Here is a 16,629-nt window from a genome sequence, read left to right as displayed (position 1 = left end):
ATAGTGAACTAGAAGATAAAAAGATGCAGTTATAAAGGGATTTAGGGTGTTCAATGAGTTAGAGAACTTGTGATTATTGCTTTATTGGAACAACCATTAACCTTGAAATTAAAGTGGTAGCATGGAACACAAGACTAAAGAAATGCAGGAATTCAGCCTGGATATACAGATCTCAGAATTTTTAAATTACATGATCAGACCATTCTTTCCCCAAAGGAAGTTTTGAAGTTGTGGGCTGTTGTTTGCTTTGTTTTGTTTTTTCAACTGGGGTGGGATTTGTTTGGGCTTTTTGTTTTGGTTTGCTGGTTTTTGGTTGGTTGTTTTTTTTTTTTTTTCATTTGTCCTCCCTCTTTTAGTTCAAAAGATGAAACTTCCAAAAGATGAGTGTGAATCAGCATTACATGAATATACTGTTTCCTACAGGATCACTGGTTCATTTTCTGGAAAAAATGATACAGTGAATGAGAAATGGTTTTAAGGAAAAACTGCAGAAGTCTGATGATTCAAGTCACTGAAAACAGCTGTGAAGAAAAGGATTCTGAACTTGTCTCTAACAGAAATCCACTGCAATGCTCTCTGATTTAATAGCTGGGCACTAGTATTATTTTCCCTCATTTTCTAGACTCACAATTTGAAACCATAAGGGCTTATTCACCAATGCACTGGATACCTGTAGCTGCAGTTGAAGGTAATAGGATGTATATTTTGAAAATATTAATTGATAGAGAATGCTAAGTACTCTAAAGTCAAAAAAAAACCAAAAAAAAACAAAAAAAAGAAGAAGCCTTAGGTAGCCTATAATGGAGAGCAGCAAAAAGGACACTTTATTTTTCCTGTTACTCACTTTCTTTCCTATAAAACAATAATAATTTTTAAATGTGGATGTGTCACATTACAGTGAACGGCATAAGGGTGCCCATTAGGAAATTAGGCAACCTGTCTTCAGGAAATGCTTTCAACAGTCATGAAGTAACATGTGGCACAGAGCCACACCACACTTGGGCATGGTGGAGCAAAAGAATATTAAATAGCTGCTCTCCACCTGCATCTGGACAGCCTGTACGCATAAACAAGTCAGAAGTAGTAGAACAAAAAGCATGTTATTAATCATGTAATTTAAAACTATGTTTAGGAAACAATGTGACCAATAATTATTATTTATTTATTATTTAAGATCTTAATTAAGACTGCAGAGGTAATCACTGCGGCATTTTAAAATTTGAATGCTTGTGTTTCTTATTTAATATTATTTTTATTTCTGTATAACAGAAGCCAGAGGCACAGATTCCACCTCCTGCCATTACTGGCAGCCCTGTTGTGTGCCACTGTGAAGTTTTCTAACTTCCAGGACTCCACTCCTCAGAAACCCAACTCAGACAGAAGCAGCCACTTCTAGACCTAGAGTACAAGACACACCCTTTCCCTGCTGGGTGGTAGAGCAAAGAAAGGCAAACTCCAATCTAGTTAATCCTGACTGCTGGATCCACCAGCTCTGCCACTGAACAGGATACAACTGGAGTTGTCCCTACCACTGGATCCTTTCCCAGCTAGAAACTAGAGAAAGAATGTATGCCATTGCTATGCTAATTTTGAGAAGAGAAAAACCCCAAACCACCTAAAAGCTCCGTGTTATTTTAAGAGTCCAAATAACTTAAGAAGTCTCAGAGTAAATCCATTTAATGGTCCAAATAAAGTCCATACAGTGGTCCTTCGACCGTTAGGAAAGTGATGTGTTTGTTAATTTTGATGTTTTATGACTTCTGGTGACCCTTATATTTTGTTTAAAGTCATTTTTGAATTTTCAAAAAGTCATAAAGCCCTCTGTTAACAGTTTCTCCAAACTGACTGTTTACCATTATAGTGGTAAAACACAAAGATTTGGTGGTCTGATTATTTTTAAAAAGACCTTTTTCTAAGCAGTTCAATCCTGCTAAGCAGTTCAATCACTCTAAGCCAGTAAGGGACTTTACTGACACAGTAGTCTTTGGTGGAAAATACCAGATTTTGCAGAGATAATTCAATTTGCAAAGTTTTCACTGGAAGTAAGTTCCATACTTCCAGGATAAATTTCTTAATATTGCCAGATAGATACAGCCTACAGCCCAGTAGCAGAGGAATTAGAACTTGGAGCCAGCCACATTTGAGAACATCTAAGTGAAATACATTCATAATGCAGATTTTTCAAATTTATGTGCATGACAAGTTAAAGAGCTGCTTTCCTGCCCCTATATTTTCAAGATGGTTATCAGCATAACATTTTTCTGTGTCTGTTCTTATTATAGAGAGTGTAGCCATCAGCTTGCAAATCATGTAACACCCTATTTCTTTTGCAGCAAAGGTGCAAGTAATGTTGTTTGTCAACACCAAGGAGAGGATAAAATAAGTATAGGGAGGTATATTTTACCAAGAAAATATTTTGGAAAGAAAATCATTTTAGTCATCCTCAGGTGGGTAACAGTCATTTAATTTCACTTTCCCCCAGAGATTTATTACTAAAATTAGTGTTAATCTCAATAAAACTACAGTATTTCTCCTAATCCACCAGAAAATATCAAAGTTAAAAATAGCTTATGATTTATCATGCACACCATAATACAGTTTTATAACATTTTTAGCATTTTCAAAGCCTTCTAGGATTTTCCTTATCAAGATGTGACATAATTCTTCCCATAGCTCAGTTGTCTTGTTATAGTGCTGCAGTACATGATAAAGAAAATACTTTATAGTTAGAGATAAAATTACTGTGTCTGGCTTTCCATTTTAATAAAATTTACAACAGCGTTTGGAAAAACTGCAGTGTCAGATTTCATCAACTCTGAAAAAAAATATATACTAGTAGCTAAGATTGACTTTATGCCCATTTAGATGTTTTGTATAGCAGTCATGGAAGCAGGCTGCCAGGATAAGATAAATTAGGGATTTTAAGGACTGGTTCAATTTAAATTCAGGAGCCCACAGGCAAACAGGATGGCTGCTAACACCAGAAAGTGTCAAGAGTACATGGACTGCCTGGATTTTTTTTGTGTGATGCTAAATGCAGCACCCATCTAAAAACACAGGGTTACTCCATTTTATTAATCTGAAATAAAAGTTATCTTTTGCAGTTAAAGGCTCCTAAAGTAGAAGTGCATAGCTCTGGAGTTGGGGTAGAGGGAGATGTTATTATATTGGACTAATCCTATCCTTTAATTCCCTTCATGAAGTATAATTCCCAAAGCGGATGCTACAGGAGAAATGGCCAGATCCACTGGACTTTGTCCAAGACCATATTTATGTCCTTCTTGGTAAAATCACAATCCTTTCAGAGTTTTCCTTGGAAGGAAGACATCAACCTGACTTCTAGGTGAAGTCAATATCACCTGAGAGGCAACTGGTTCAGAAGTGCCAGGAGGCACTATGACTTTTAAGTCATAGCTCTGTCATAGGGTTTGTATCCTCAGACAATTTGCTTTGCAAATTAACATTTGTTCCTTCTCCTGATAAGAATCAAGAGAACTGCACACTGCTGTAGTCCTGTAAAACTCTTAGTCTAATATATTAGCAACCAGTAAAGAGTTTTCCCTTTGGAAAAATCAAGGAGAACAGGCTTTGCTGTCCCACTCTCCTGTGAACCATGCATTTTGCTGTTGCTGTAGTCTAAGGGCTGCTACATTAGTAAGGTTTCAGTCAGGACTAATGGTCTTGAAATAATTAATACAAGGTGGGGAGATAAAGAAAAACAGCAGTTAGACAGAAAATTACCCCTATTGCAACTTAGAGAGCATTTCCTTCCTTCCTTCTTTCCTTCCTTCCTTCCCCGGTTACTATTTTTAAACCCCACAAACTGAAGCATCAGCAATTCCTCCAAGGTGACAGCAGCTCTGTATTGGAGGGATAAAGACACGAGGCCTCTGTCTGGCACAGTTAAACAGACTGGCATCAGGGCTGGGTAAAGAGCTGGCAGATTTGTGTTCAACTCTGTTTCCACAAACAGAAACGGGGACTGTTTCTCTAAAGTAAAAATCTCTTCTTTTAACAGAGATTCCCAAACAGAAGCCCCAGCTAAGTGAGAGCAAAGTTATGAAGTTTCAAAGCAGTATCTTAAACCCACTGGAGATTTTAGTGACATTTACATTTCTGCAGCGTGCCCAGTTTATTTCTATCTGGGTTTCAGAAGAAGGCCATTATTTGCATCGCTGGAAGCTTTGCTTTTGCACACTCAAAACACACACGGTTACACAAAGTAAGTTCGCTGGAGGGGCAGGAGAATTTAAGTTTGAATATATTTCAGACAGTAGCTCTGCTTTGAACAAAGTTTTTGGAGTTTTATTGTGCTGTTCTGTCTCTCCTTGAGAATAGCTGCAGAGAGATATGTGGGATTCTCCCCAGTCCCTCATCTGTCCCCTCCTGCTCTCCTTCATCCTTAATTCCCTCTCTCCAAACCAGCTCAAAGCAGTAGCAAGAATGTCGACCACAGCCAAACTAGAATAGCATTAGAGATTGCTCCTGTAGTATCATATTCATGCACTCAGATAAGTAAGTGCTGGAAAAAGATAATTTTCATACAGCAAGGGGAGATGGGTAGTTAGAGCAAATTATATCAGGTGGGGAGCAAGCAACAATCAACAAAAGCCAACACTTCTGCTTTACTGTTGTCTTGCTACAGTTCAAACAAAATAGTGAATAAACTTCCAAAAGCCTAAACAAAACCAGATCAGGACTTTGCAAGTCTGAGAGGAAGAACCTGAGAGAGAGAAGACTAAGAGACAAGGCTGTTAACACTTGTATCTCACCATTACACAGATGGGAATTTAAAGTACTAAATATTTTAATTTATTTTCTATATTAATTTCTTTTCTATTTCCAGGAGGAATTTGCTCAAGTGTTTAGCACACTATTGCAGCTTGTTTCTAAAACTACACAAGAATTTTCAACAATGTGTGAGAATCACTGGAAAATATTCTCAAACAAAACATGAATCTACTTACAGGAACAGTCTAAATCCATGTATTACAAGATTAGTCAGAAAGTTTCCTGATTGTGGCTGAAATGCAAGTAAACACTATTATGATTTAGTCCACTGAGAAATAAAACACCAAGAACTGCTTAGGAAGGTGCTAAACATACTATAAAGTGATGTGACTACTCAGATAAATCAGAATCTGCTCTCAAACAGGAACTTATGACACTAAATTTTGTGGCTGATTACACTGAATATGATAAAACAAACAAACAAAAAAACCCCACAACAACAACGAAGCAAACAAACAAAACCCACAACCCCCAAAAAAAGCAAACAAAAAATTCCCAAAAAACCAAAACACACAAACAAAAAAACCAAACAAAAACCCCACAAACAAACAAAAATCAAACCAAAAAACCCACCCACACAAAAAAGGACAAAAACCCCCAACAAACAAACAAACACACACCAAACAAAAACCAAAAAACCCACATCCCAACCCACATCTCTTTGAGCCCAGGTTTATAGAGGCTCTTTCAGTTCTTACTTCAGCCTGAAGTGTCACTATTAGAACACCTTATTACAAAACCAGATTATTTACACACTAAAAAAAAAATAAGCCCCACTAGGTGGTCATGTCACCCACCCCTCTCACAGTAATTTTTAGTGAGGTAAATGACAAATGAATCCAGCAGTTTGGACTGCTAGAACAGAATTCTCTCGTAAGAAAAAGTTATTTAACCATCTTCTAAGGCAAACCTGTGCTGTTGCCTGTCACTTGTGACTTGACTGTTCAAGACATGGCTGAAAAGCAGCACTGACTGGGCTGCAAACTGGTTCCCTGCACAGCATCATAAAGCAGTTCAAGCAATGGTGGCTACTGCTGTCACAGACATCAAAGTGCATTTTGTGTAAGGGCCAGTAGTTTCACTAAGTATATAGTTGGCAGGATTGCTTGTTACAAAAAGCTCTTAATTATAGTATCATCAGGAGAGCCACTTGTCTTCAGCAGCAAATACCCCCATTAACAGATTATATTCTACTTCAGCCTCAAGTGTACTCTAGTTTTCATGCAGTACTCTTCTTTGGGATTACCCATGATACCCGGACATAACAGGACCCTTGTTTCTTGCACACAGTAACACCAACAATTAGCTATAAATAGAACTACTAATTTTAAAGAAAAACCGAGGTATCTTCCAAAATAAACAACCAACCCCCCCAAAACAAACAAACAAAAAACAACAAACAAACAAACAAAACACATGGGAAAACCGGCAGCTGATCCAAACCATCTCTACTTATTACACCAAAAAATGCACCTCAGGTGATGCCATCCCCAAGAGTTCAGTTTTTTGGGTGACATTTGTGCTGTACTGTGTGGTTCAGTAACCTCAGCACTGAAATATGGAAATCTGCCCATGGACAGTGCTTGAAGCAAACTCTCCTCTGTTTTCAAACACTGCCAGAAGAGAACTGTTCCTTTATGCATGCAAAAGCAGAAATTTAGAATTAATTTTTTTAATTGAAAACAACAGGTATGTATTAAGAGTCCTGTTCCAGGCCAGTGGTCATAAAAGAGGTGCTGGAAAGCCCCTGAAAATTAATGTAAGGAACAGAGAACAGCAGAAGGGAAAGATACCCTGCACCATGTACCAAGTTTGGCACATTTGAACAGGAGAACAGGAAGACCTCTGTGGAAAAAAAAATAAAATTAAAGGCTCAATTTTCTATCCAGAAGTTATATTTACTGTAAATTGCTCTGTTTAATCACAGAGACAGTAGAACGGCAACTGTGTGTAACTGCCTTCCAATACATACAAGATGAACCAACTTCATTACAGGTTTTTACGGGAAAAAATTTTCCTCTGTTACAGTTTGAATTAGGCTAAAAACTCTTTTGTCTTCAAGATTAATTTTCAGCTAGATCAAATTTTGGCTTATGTATTTAAGAGAACAATAAAGACACTGTAACACACACACAGCTAAAATCTCATCTGTCATCTGGAAAAAGCCAGGAAAAGAATTGTAAAATAAAAATGAAGTGGCATTACAATGGGTTTTTGAGCTGTTATGAAATAGTTGGGGCACAGTGCAGGGATTTCTGACCAGAGGCTGACCAGGCTGCAATGTCTGTGTGGTGCAACACAGCACCCAGAGGACACACTAAACAAAGCTCTAAAAGCACAACATCTGCATTTACACAACACTGCAACCAGTATTGTTCTGCAGACACTAAGAGAACTACAGAAGACAAGATGTTATAAACCTTTTATTCTTTTTAATTAAAAATATCTTGGCGTTTGAAATACAGATGAGAACCACATAACAGAAATATTTCTATCTGCATGTCACAACAAGCCAAAAGGGTTTTCTTTCTCCACCTTGGACTGGCAAATTTCACATCAGACATTCCTACATGGGCACTGCAACCCAGGAGAAGAGAAAGGTCCAAAAGAGTTGAGCTTCTTAAATGAGCTACAACATAATTAGTGTGGGTACATGTATATGTGCCTGAGTTTGCACCACACATGTATGTCTGCGGGTGTATGTATATGAAGTCCTCATGTCATTGGCTTCTTTTCTGTGGCTGTGAACACATTTCAAATTCCTCACATTAGCCCTCAAAATTATCTTATGGTATTTGTCTCACAGACTTCAATGCCTTAGTTACCTAATGAAGTAAGAATTTATACAGTGAACACTCAGGTTTGTTTGTTTTGGGAAGTAAGACAGAACAAACCTGCCCAAAAGTATAATAAAGAGAACTTTTAGTTGAAGAGCACTATAGCAATAATAGAGTACAAGTGCAACACTACAGTGTGGCATTAACGACACCCAAGGCAGATTGTTTGTGATGGGGTTGTGCTGTGCTTTTAGACAGAGTGCTCAAACCCAAATTCCTACAGCCATGGCCTTCCTCCTGGGGGTTCAAAGGCAAACCACTGCCATTGAAAACAAAACATAGTACATTTTGGTCAAGATTTCAGCAAAGGCAATGAAACATGAAATAACACTGCAGAATAAACTTGTTAGCATCAAGCCCTCCAATTCTCACTGAAGGCTTTGGCTCAGTAGTGTGTGTGCAGCAGCATTCAGGGAATGTACACTTCAAAGTGACAAATTCAAAAGGCACCCAAGCACATACACTGACCTCCATTCCCCTTCATGGTATTTGGTTGGGTACAACAGCTCACTACAGTTCTTAAATGCCATTCAGAACTACCCACAGTGCAATTCATGACTTGTACTTAACAGTGACTCTCCAGGTGAGAAGATTGAATTACTTTTCTGAGTCAGAGCTTTCTGACTTGCCCTCTGTAACCTTGCTGCTCTCCTTTCCTTTTCCCTGGTCTCAAGTGCAGCATTCTGATAGCACAGAACACCTGAACTCAGCCCAATTTAACCCAACATTATGTATTTTTAGATTTCCCAATAGTTCCACAAATCTAGATAATAAATTGAATCAGGCATTGCATTTGTGCTCCTGGGCTACCCATGGCCCAACTGATTTATTTTTATTTTAAAAAACCATGAAATAAAACTAAAAAATTGTTGACATTCAATGGTATGGACCATATCATGTTATATAGTTAAAAGATCACAAAGCAAAAACTGTTTGGGATGCACTGAGGTGAGCAGGATCGCTGGGCCTGTCTTGTCTTACTTTCAAATTAGTCTCAAGAGGAAGAAGAATAAAGGAATAATAGATATTGGGCATCCTAGAGCATGTTGAATATGGACCAAAAGCCAATCTAGTATTTCTTGTTGGAATGAAGTAATAAAGTGGGCTTGTCTGTCTGAATATTCAGTAGAAACAGATGATGTTTTCCACTAAAGTATTCACAGTTATTAGGAGATAAACCACAGAAAAATGCATGTCCTTAAGATAAATAAGCTTTCAATGGTCAGAGTCATGCTTCAAGTTGGATCCTTCAGTTTCTGAAGAATGACTGCCTTTTCTGCAGAACTGTGGGATACAAATCATGGCAATACTATTGCCTGTGACCAGCCAAACATGATGCAAGATGAGCAGGAAGGAGGTACCACCCCTTTATAATGCTCTAGTCTGGCTCCTCACTCTAAGGAGACATTCATATTGTCTCCATATGTTTTCCATTTAATTTTGCAAAATTCCACTAAGTTGATCTATTGTGCAATTTGGACTTTATACCCAATATCACTCACAGTCCTGCTGTGGTAGCAGTTCATAATGTACATATCGGCAATCCCTTGGAGAAGAGGGAATTACCTCATTGGAACTGTTCTTTGGAACTAATTATCTTTTTGTCATCCTCCCTGGGAAGGATTTTGAGAAGAATACCGTCTCTCCGTTTCCCCCATTGCTGTTCCTCACACACCCTGAGGAGTGAAACTTTGAATCAGTTCAAGATTCCTGTCGCCTCAAGGAACAGATCAGAAACAGGCTGTCACTGATGAGCATTCTCAGATCCATGATTTGTGTCTTCCCTTGCTTGCCAGGGACCCTCCACATGATTGTTCTCTGGAGCTATGAGTTCACAGGTGACCCTTACCAGCTGACAAAAGCAAAACAAACCAAAAAAAGCCTTGGAGCCATTCTGGATTGACTCCATTTATAGTATACTCCCTGCAGGAAAAGAATAGCCATGCAGGCTTATATAACTAATTGAGTTAATTCCAGATTTCCTTTCCCCAAGCTTAACGCTCAGAACCTCATAGGGAGGCTTTCACAGAATTTATTTCTTTGGGAAGATGACTGCCTTCACCTATTATAGCTCTTACACTTCTCAGTAATCAAATGAACCTTACCCAAAAGCAAAGCTTCAGACAGAATCCTAACACTTTCTCTTCTCCTACTACTGAATTTCATGATATTTTATATCAGTTACTTGTTTCCCTGTTATTATGAGAGGTTGAGCAGCCTTGAATTGACTGATGTTAGTCTCCTGAACGAAGGTGGAAGGGGACAGTTATTATTGCGTAAATCAACATGCCTCTGTTGTACTTACTCCCCTCACCCTCAGCTGAAACAATGCCTTTAGCTTGCTAAAAAACTTCATAAGCCATGTCTGTGGAGATCCCATACTTTCTATAGTCACACTCTGACAAGGGTAGATACTCATAACCCTTTTTGTAAAAATTTGTTTCATTAAAAACATGGGAAAAGAGAGATATTGCTGCCTACTCCCTGCACAATGGCCAGCTCCAGCATCTCTGCTAGGGAAAAGGATTCAGACCTTTAAAGAGAGCACGTGAACAACCCTTGCTTTAGGGTACTCTTACATGTGGGCATTCTCCATCTCACATGCTGAACTTGGCCATGTCTGGCAGGGATACCAGTGAAGGTAACCATCTGTTGGTGAGGGTTCCCTGAGGCCAATATGTTTATAACAGCTACTGCCAACTTGATTTGACTTCTACCTTAACACCTTCTTTTTAGCTTAGGGACCATCCATCACTAAAGCAATTTATAGAGTACTTCACACCCAGGATTACAAACAATTGCATTGCATTCCATATGGAAGTACACCTGTAACATCTGCCTGCATAGTCAAGTCTCTCACCTTAAAATCAAACAAGGCTGGCTCCTGACTGCCCCTATTAAACAGTTTCTTCTTCCCTGTACAGTCTAGGAGATTTTTTATTTTTGTGAAACCCTTTCTCAGTCTTGTCATAAAATAACATACATTTAACTCTCAAGGTTATTCACCCTAGGAGTCTCAAAGTGTTATTTTTTTCACATGTACTAGAACACAAATATTTGTACAAATAAGTCTACAAACTGTGCTGTCACTGCATACGTGGCTAAGTCTTACCTAAATATACTAATGTGAACACAGACAGCTAAAATTCTCCTGCACAAATTTAATGGTACAATGCTGATCATCACACTGGTGCTGGAAAGTAAATAAAAATGGGCTTGCATCAGAATAAGCAAAGGAATAGCAGAAACCAAAATTCACACCCTCTTCACATCTACTGTGCTTCTTTGTACCACATTAAGGTGGGCAGGTGTTTCTGCAGACTTCTTTGAATTAACAAGCAAGGTTGAGGATTACCTGCTTTACTCTGAAAAGCTAAACTAGGATGGGTGTAAAAGTCACCCACACGCATCAGGGAGGCTTAAAATGTTGTTCTCCTCCAATTGCTTCCAATAGGAGCTTTTACCGTTGGCTCCAGCTGGCAAAGCAATGCATGTTGTGTACAGGTCACTTAATATTTGAGAAGCACTCAAACGCTAAGGTAATCACTGCCAAGCAAGACCCTGGGGGAAAGAAAACCCAACCCAAACCCCACAATTACACTGCTGCCCATCTCCCACGATGGTACCCTCCTGCCACTGCTGCAGGCCACAGACCAACCTGTTTCAACCAGTATCTGAATAAGCTTCTTGGCCATACATAAAAAGGACTTCCAAACTTGACCACCTTTTCCAGACTAAAGGTGGTCATGCTAAAGCCTCATGAAGGGTACACCTGCCCCCCAGATGCAGAGCACAGCCAGTCAGAGCACCTGTGTTGACTCATAACTTCAAACACACTTTGCAGTGAGATCCAAGGGGAGTCTGAACCCTCTATTTGTAGGAAAAATATCAAACATACCATAAAGACCCAAGATTAGCTTACCAAGTGCACAATATTTACATGCTGTATAAGATTGTCCTGGCTTTGCCAGCCAGTACAATGCTCTCTACCCACTATTAGCCATCCCTGGATGTTCTCATGCAGTAATACTCTTTCTGCAAGTTCTCGAAACCCAGGACACTCTCACATGATGCATCTGTTTCTCTAGTTAATCAGCAAAAATAGTGCTTAAATTATGCCTAGGCCTGCAGTGAATCAAGAATTTAGATTTTCCACTCTATTTCATGATTTAGGGAGCCCTCCAGAATAGAAAATACATCTTAATATTGATATTTTCTGCACCATTTTTGGCAGGGTACAGGCATTCTGTGCTTCACGGTGCTGATAACTATTCTGTGAAATATATTTGTAAAATCTCTTGAGAAAGGTAAAGGCAAGAGAAATCCTGAACAACTATTCATTGGCCTTTCATTCTCTTTAGAAGTGCTGGTCCCCTTGAGAACATATTTTTCCCTTTTAAAACATCCTTCCAGCATCCTACTCAGAATGTGTTACAAGGATTATTCTGTATCAGATAAAGTGCAGTAAAATACTGTTATGTGAGACAAAGGTTCTTGCTGAAACAAATAGAAAACAGATTTGCTTCCATCTTTATGTTAATGTAGTAAATCACAGAATCAAACTGATACAAGCTATCACTTTGGCTGTTTGGAAAAGTGCCAGCACATCAGGAGTACGTCTTCATGAGGACACACAATAGCAGATGATACACTGTAAGACTAAGGCTATGCAAATAATTGATATTGCAGTTTGCTTGGGGAACACAAAAACTCATTTCGGATTAGTCCAAAATATTCTCAGTTCTCGGGGGAGAAAACAAACTAACAAAACCCAGCTCGAGTCAGAAGGAATTTCATACTTGACGTTTTTAAACCTTCTGAAATGTGCCTTCAAAAGATGCTAACAGAGAAAACCCTCTAAATGTTTATTGCACATTCTGCAAGAGAGTCATTAATACCATTTTTCAGGCAGACTTTGAAATGGTCACCGTTTAAAGAGGAAAAAAACTAGAAACACGTCAATCCTTATGCACATACAATATGAAGTTTCCATTACAATGACTTATTAATGGAAGAAAATTTGCTGGATGGATTTTATGCCTGCTGCAGAGAATACACCACCACAATCTGTATACTTGTAGTCCCCCTGAAGAAAACTGGAACTAAACTGTGATTTTTTTTCTGGAACTCTGACAATATGTTTGGCAGAATACCTTAACCAATTCATATCTGCACCATATCGTTCTAAAAAATAGCATTTCATTCAGAGGAAAAAATACAATCCTTCCATCTAAGACCTGTCCATTTGTATTTCTTTGTCTTCTGGGCTGTTATGCACATAGTAATGATTTTTTTTCTTTGTTCTATTGGTTTTGTGTACATGGATCAAAACTTAAAACAACAAAAACTATAAAGTGTCAATTATATCTGTCATCCATAGCGAGACAGGATAGTCCCAGGCCAAATGATGGGCTTTGACTGCTGTTTCCATCACAATCCCTTACATGTTCTAATCTATATTGAGCCCTAAAGGTTTTTAAGCATCCATAAAACAAACAGAGATGTATTATTTTCTACAGTCTTTAAAAGTTTTCTCTACTATTCATACTTGGCAGTTCCCCATGGATTTCATTTTACCTTTAAATAACAAACACAATGTTACCTAATGTGCTGCCTCTAAAAACTCAATCAGCAGCACTTTCTTCACAGCCCATATTTAAATCTTAGCATTTCAGTAGTACTCTACATCTTCAAAGCAAGCATGGTAAAAATAGTTAAGCTAATCCTCAAAACACCTCAAGGTCCACATTAATTCAATGATTTAAAACAAAGAGAAAGGGTTTCTAATACAAAGGACAAAATTACTCTAAAGAAAAGAAAGGAATACAGCACACATTCACTGTCCTGAACATGCAGACATCATGGCCTGCTTGAGAGACAGCAAAGCACACACGGGCAAAGATATTCTGAAATGTGTTAATATTAGAAAGCCAACACTGCACGTGCAATGTTTAGAGAAAAAACCACTACTAATAACACCACATCAACCCAGCTTCATTTGAGAACCAACCTTAGTGAGCACATCCTACTCCTTCCACACTTCCTCAGCTTGCTCTTGCTTCCCAACTTGCTCCCTCCTCAGTGCAAACCCTGAGTGAAAAGCTGTCGGATTAGACGGCAGCTCCCTCACCTGGGTTACAGCTGATGAGCCACAGAGACCCACCTGCTTGAAAAGCGTTTACTAGCAAATAAACTGCCACACGCTTTCCTGGGTAATCACGGTCAGAGCTTCTGCTCTGCAGCTGTTTTGCCAAAGCCAATGTGTTTCTCATGTTCTGCCCGTTCACTTGTTTAGTAATTATTGGAGGTTTACAAATCCTGTAACAGCTGTACACACTTAAGCATTTTAAGGACCAGGTTTTCAGAGGTATTTAGGGATCTCACTTATTTACTACAACCAGAATCAGACAACAATCTCTGTGGCTCTGGGCCTTAATTCTGTCTCCCAACTCCAGTTAGAATTAATCTGGGGATTTGGCATAAACAGCTCAGTTGTGTCACTTCCTCCAGTCAGGTTCTTCTTTCCTTTCCTTCACAGGCTCTCTTTGTATGTATTGGTTTCTTCTTTCCTTTATTAGATTTACATATTTCAAATCAATCCCCATTTGTGGGTTACTGCGGGGTCCCCATTCAGTATCACATTTCACATTTCATTTAATGTAGGTGCTATAAAACCAAGGTGGACAATTGGAATCTAATTTAGGTAATCAAACTCTGCTGAAATTGCCATCAGCTGAGCACTTTCCTAATAGAGACCATGAGAAACTCTTACTTCAAGTTCAGAAACTGTACAAGTTTAGCAAAGACAATTTTGCTGCACGTAGCAAGGCCACCACCTCCCTCCCTCATATGTCACTCTGGAAAGCCACAGGATGTTACAGGACCTTCAACCACACAGGAGGAAAATGCCCTCTAGAAAGGAGTAATTTAGGAGAGATTAACCAAGCGTCCTCATTTCCTGCTGCAGAGAGAAAGCATCAGATGCTGCTCAGGGCTGGCACATCTGGGGCTGTGTTTGCAGTGTTGAATTCTGCTCTTAACCACAAAGCCACCCACAATAGCTCACTACGGAGTCAGTCATACACCAAAGTAGTCCCTAACTTACCCTATTTTGATCAATTCAGTAGCCACAATGTAAGTGGAAAAGTTGACATAATCACCTTTTTCTTGCCCTTCCTGCCAGTTTTACCTGCTGTGTAAGAGAATCTCTCCCAAATTCTTTCACACAAACTGTTTCTCAGATCTGCAGAGCTGAAAACTTGACTGCAAAAGGGAAAGATGTGGGAGGCAAAAGGCACAGATGTTTTTCCTGGGGAAGCTTAATTAATTGTTTTTGTAGCACATTATCGACATTAAATGCTTAGGAAGTGCCAAGTTTTTTTATTGTTACTACCACAAGCAGTCAAGGAAAAGAAGAAATAGCACAGCCACTGTACCTGATGCATTGATTTTAGATTGAGACTTGAGTGTTCTGTGGCTTTTTCTTTCAATAGGTAATCACAGACCACATAACACTATAAAGGAAAGCTCTTTCAGTGCAAATAAAGGATTTTGAGGGGATTAAGAGGGAGCAGAAATGTAGCACTTTTTCTCTAATATGTTTCTATGGTGTAGGGACCTCAACCCACATTTTATGTATTCACGTGAGTCCATGCTGGTTTTATTCCATTCTGAAATTATCTTGGTTCCTTTAGAAGGCACTGCTCCCAGGTGAGATAGATAAATACAAAGGATAAGGTGGCAATTAAACCTTGCTTGTTTTCCTCCAGCTTCTACACACAGTTTGTCCTTACTGGCAGTCCCAGATAGAGGACTGCAGTGCCATCTCTCTCTCTGAGCAGTGTTTGCAACATCATTTAACCTGCCTTGGCCGTGGGACAAAGTTGTTGTGAGGATGAATTATGTTAGTGTATGCTAAGCAGGCAGTCATTGCAGCTACTGTGCATCCCAGCATCTCTTTTCTACAGCTACAGACAGTTGCCATTTCACTGTGGTCTCCCAGTTTCAGTAACACCTTATTGAAAGGATGTGAAATCCCATTAGTTGTATGTGACTGAAATACTGCAGTTCCTTACCATGCCAAAACAACTGACTCCTGCAGAAACAATGGAGCTGGGTTACAAAGGAATATAGGTGAGACAGGCAGGCAAATATGCTTAGCTGGCATACCTCGTGAGCAGCCTTTGCTGATGAGAAAGCAGCCTGGGAATGTACTGGTATATTCTTGCCTTTTGTGCTCTTAATTGACAACTTCCCTGAAAGCACAGAGGAGGGAGAATTTTTGCCATGCCAGTTCTACCATTAGGTGTACAGGTTGCACCAAAAGAAAGAATCTGTTGGGCAGCTGGTTTAATGCTGTATTAAAAAGATCTCTCCGGAGACCAGCAAGTTGGTCTGTTCTCGGTCAATTTTGGTGAAATCTCTTGTGTGTCCCAGAAGGATGTTGTGGTAAGCTGTACCCGCTAATATTTCTCCTCATGCTGAATGCACAGCATTCAAAAAATCCTCCATAAAGTTATTATTCTGGAGGGCCCTTCTACTCTCACCAGCATCATCTTTGGACATTTGGTAAGATCCGGTTTATCCCTTAGTACGTGTTGCTGCAAAAATTTCTATTGAATGAATTTCCAGTGAATTTCTAGGATATGCTTGTTCCTCTAGGAACAAGCACAGACAGCTGCAGCCAGCACCCAGTTGCCAGTCTGTGTAGAGGCATAAGTTCTGTGTTTTATATAGCAAAGAAGGGATTTCTTAAAACAAGTTGGTAGCTTTCCTGTGAATCTTGCATATCTGGCTCAGGAAGCTTAGACCTAGAGATGGTGAGGTTAAATAAGCTGAAAACTATGTGACCACAGAACTGCAGAGACACTGTTGATGTGTTAGGTCTATCCACTGCAAAATGTCTTTGACTTTTGTTCATATAAGAAGTAACAAATTAAAGCCAATATGATTTAGAAAGTGTCTTTGTCAGCCTTAGGTTACAGGTCATATGTGGTGATGA

Source organism: Lepidothrix coronata, unplaced genomic scaffold (genome assembly GCF_001604755.1).
Source record: "Lepidothrix coronata isolate B3197 unplaced genomic scaffold, Lepidothrix_coronata-1.0 Scaffold114, whole genome shotgun sequence".
Classification (NCBI taxonomy): domain Eukaryota; kingdom Metazoa; phylum Chordata; class Aves; order Passeriformes; family Pipridae; genus Lepidothrix; species Lepidothrix coronata.
This window is presented reverse-complemented; position numbering follows the sequence as displayed.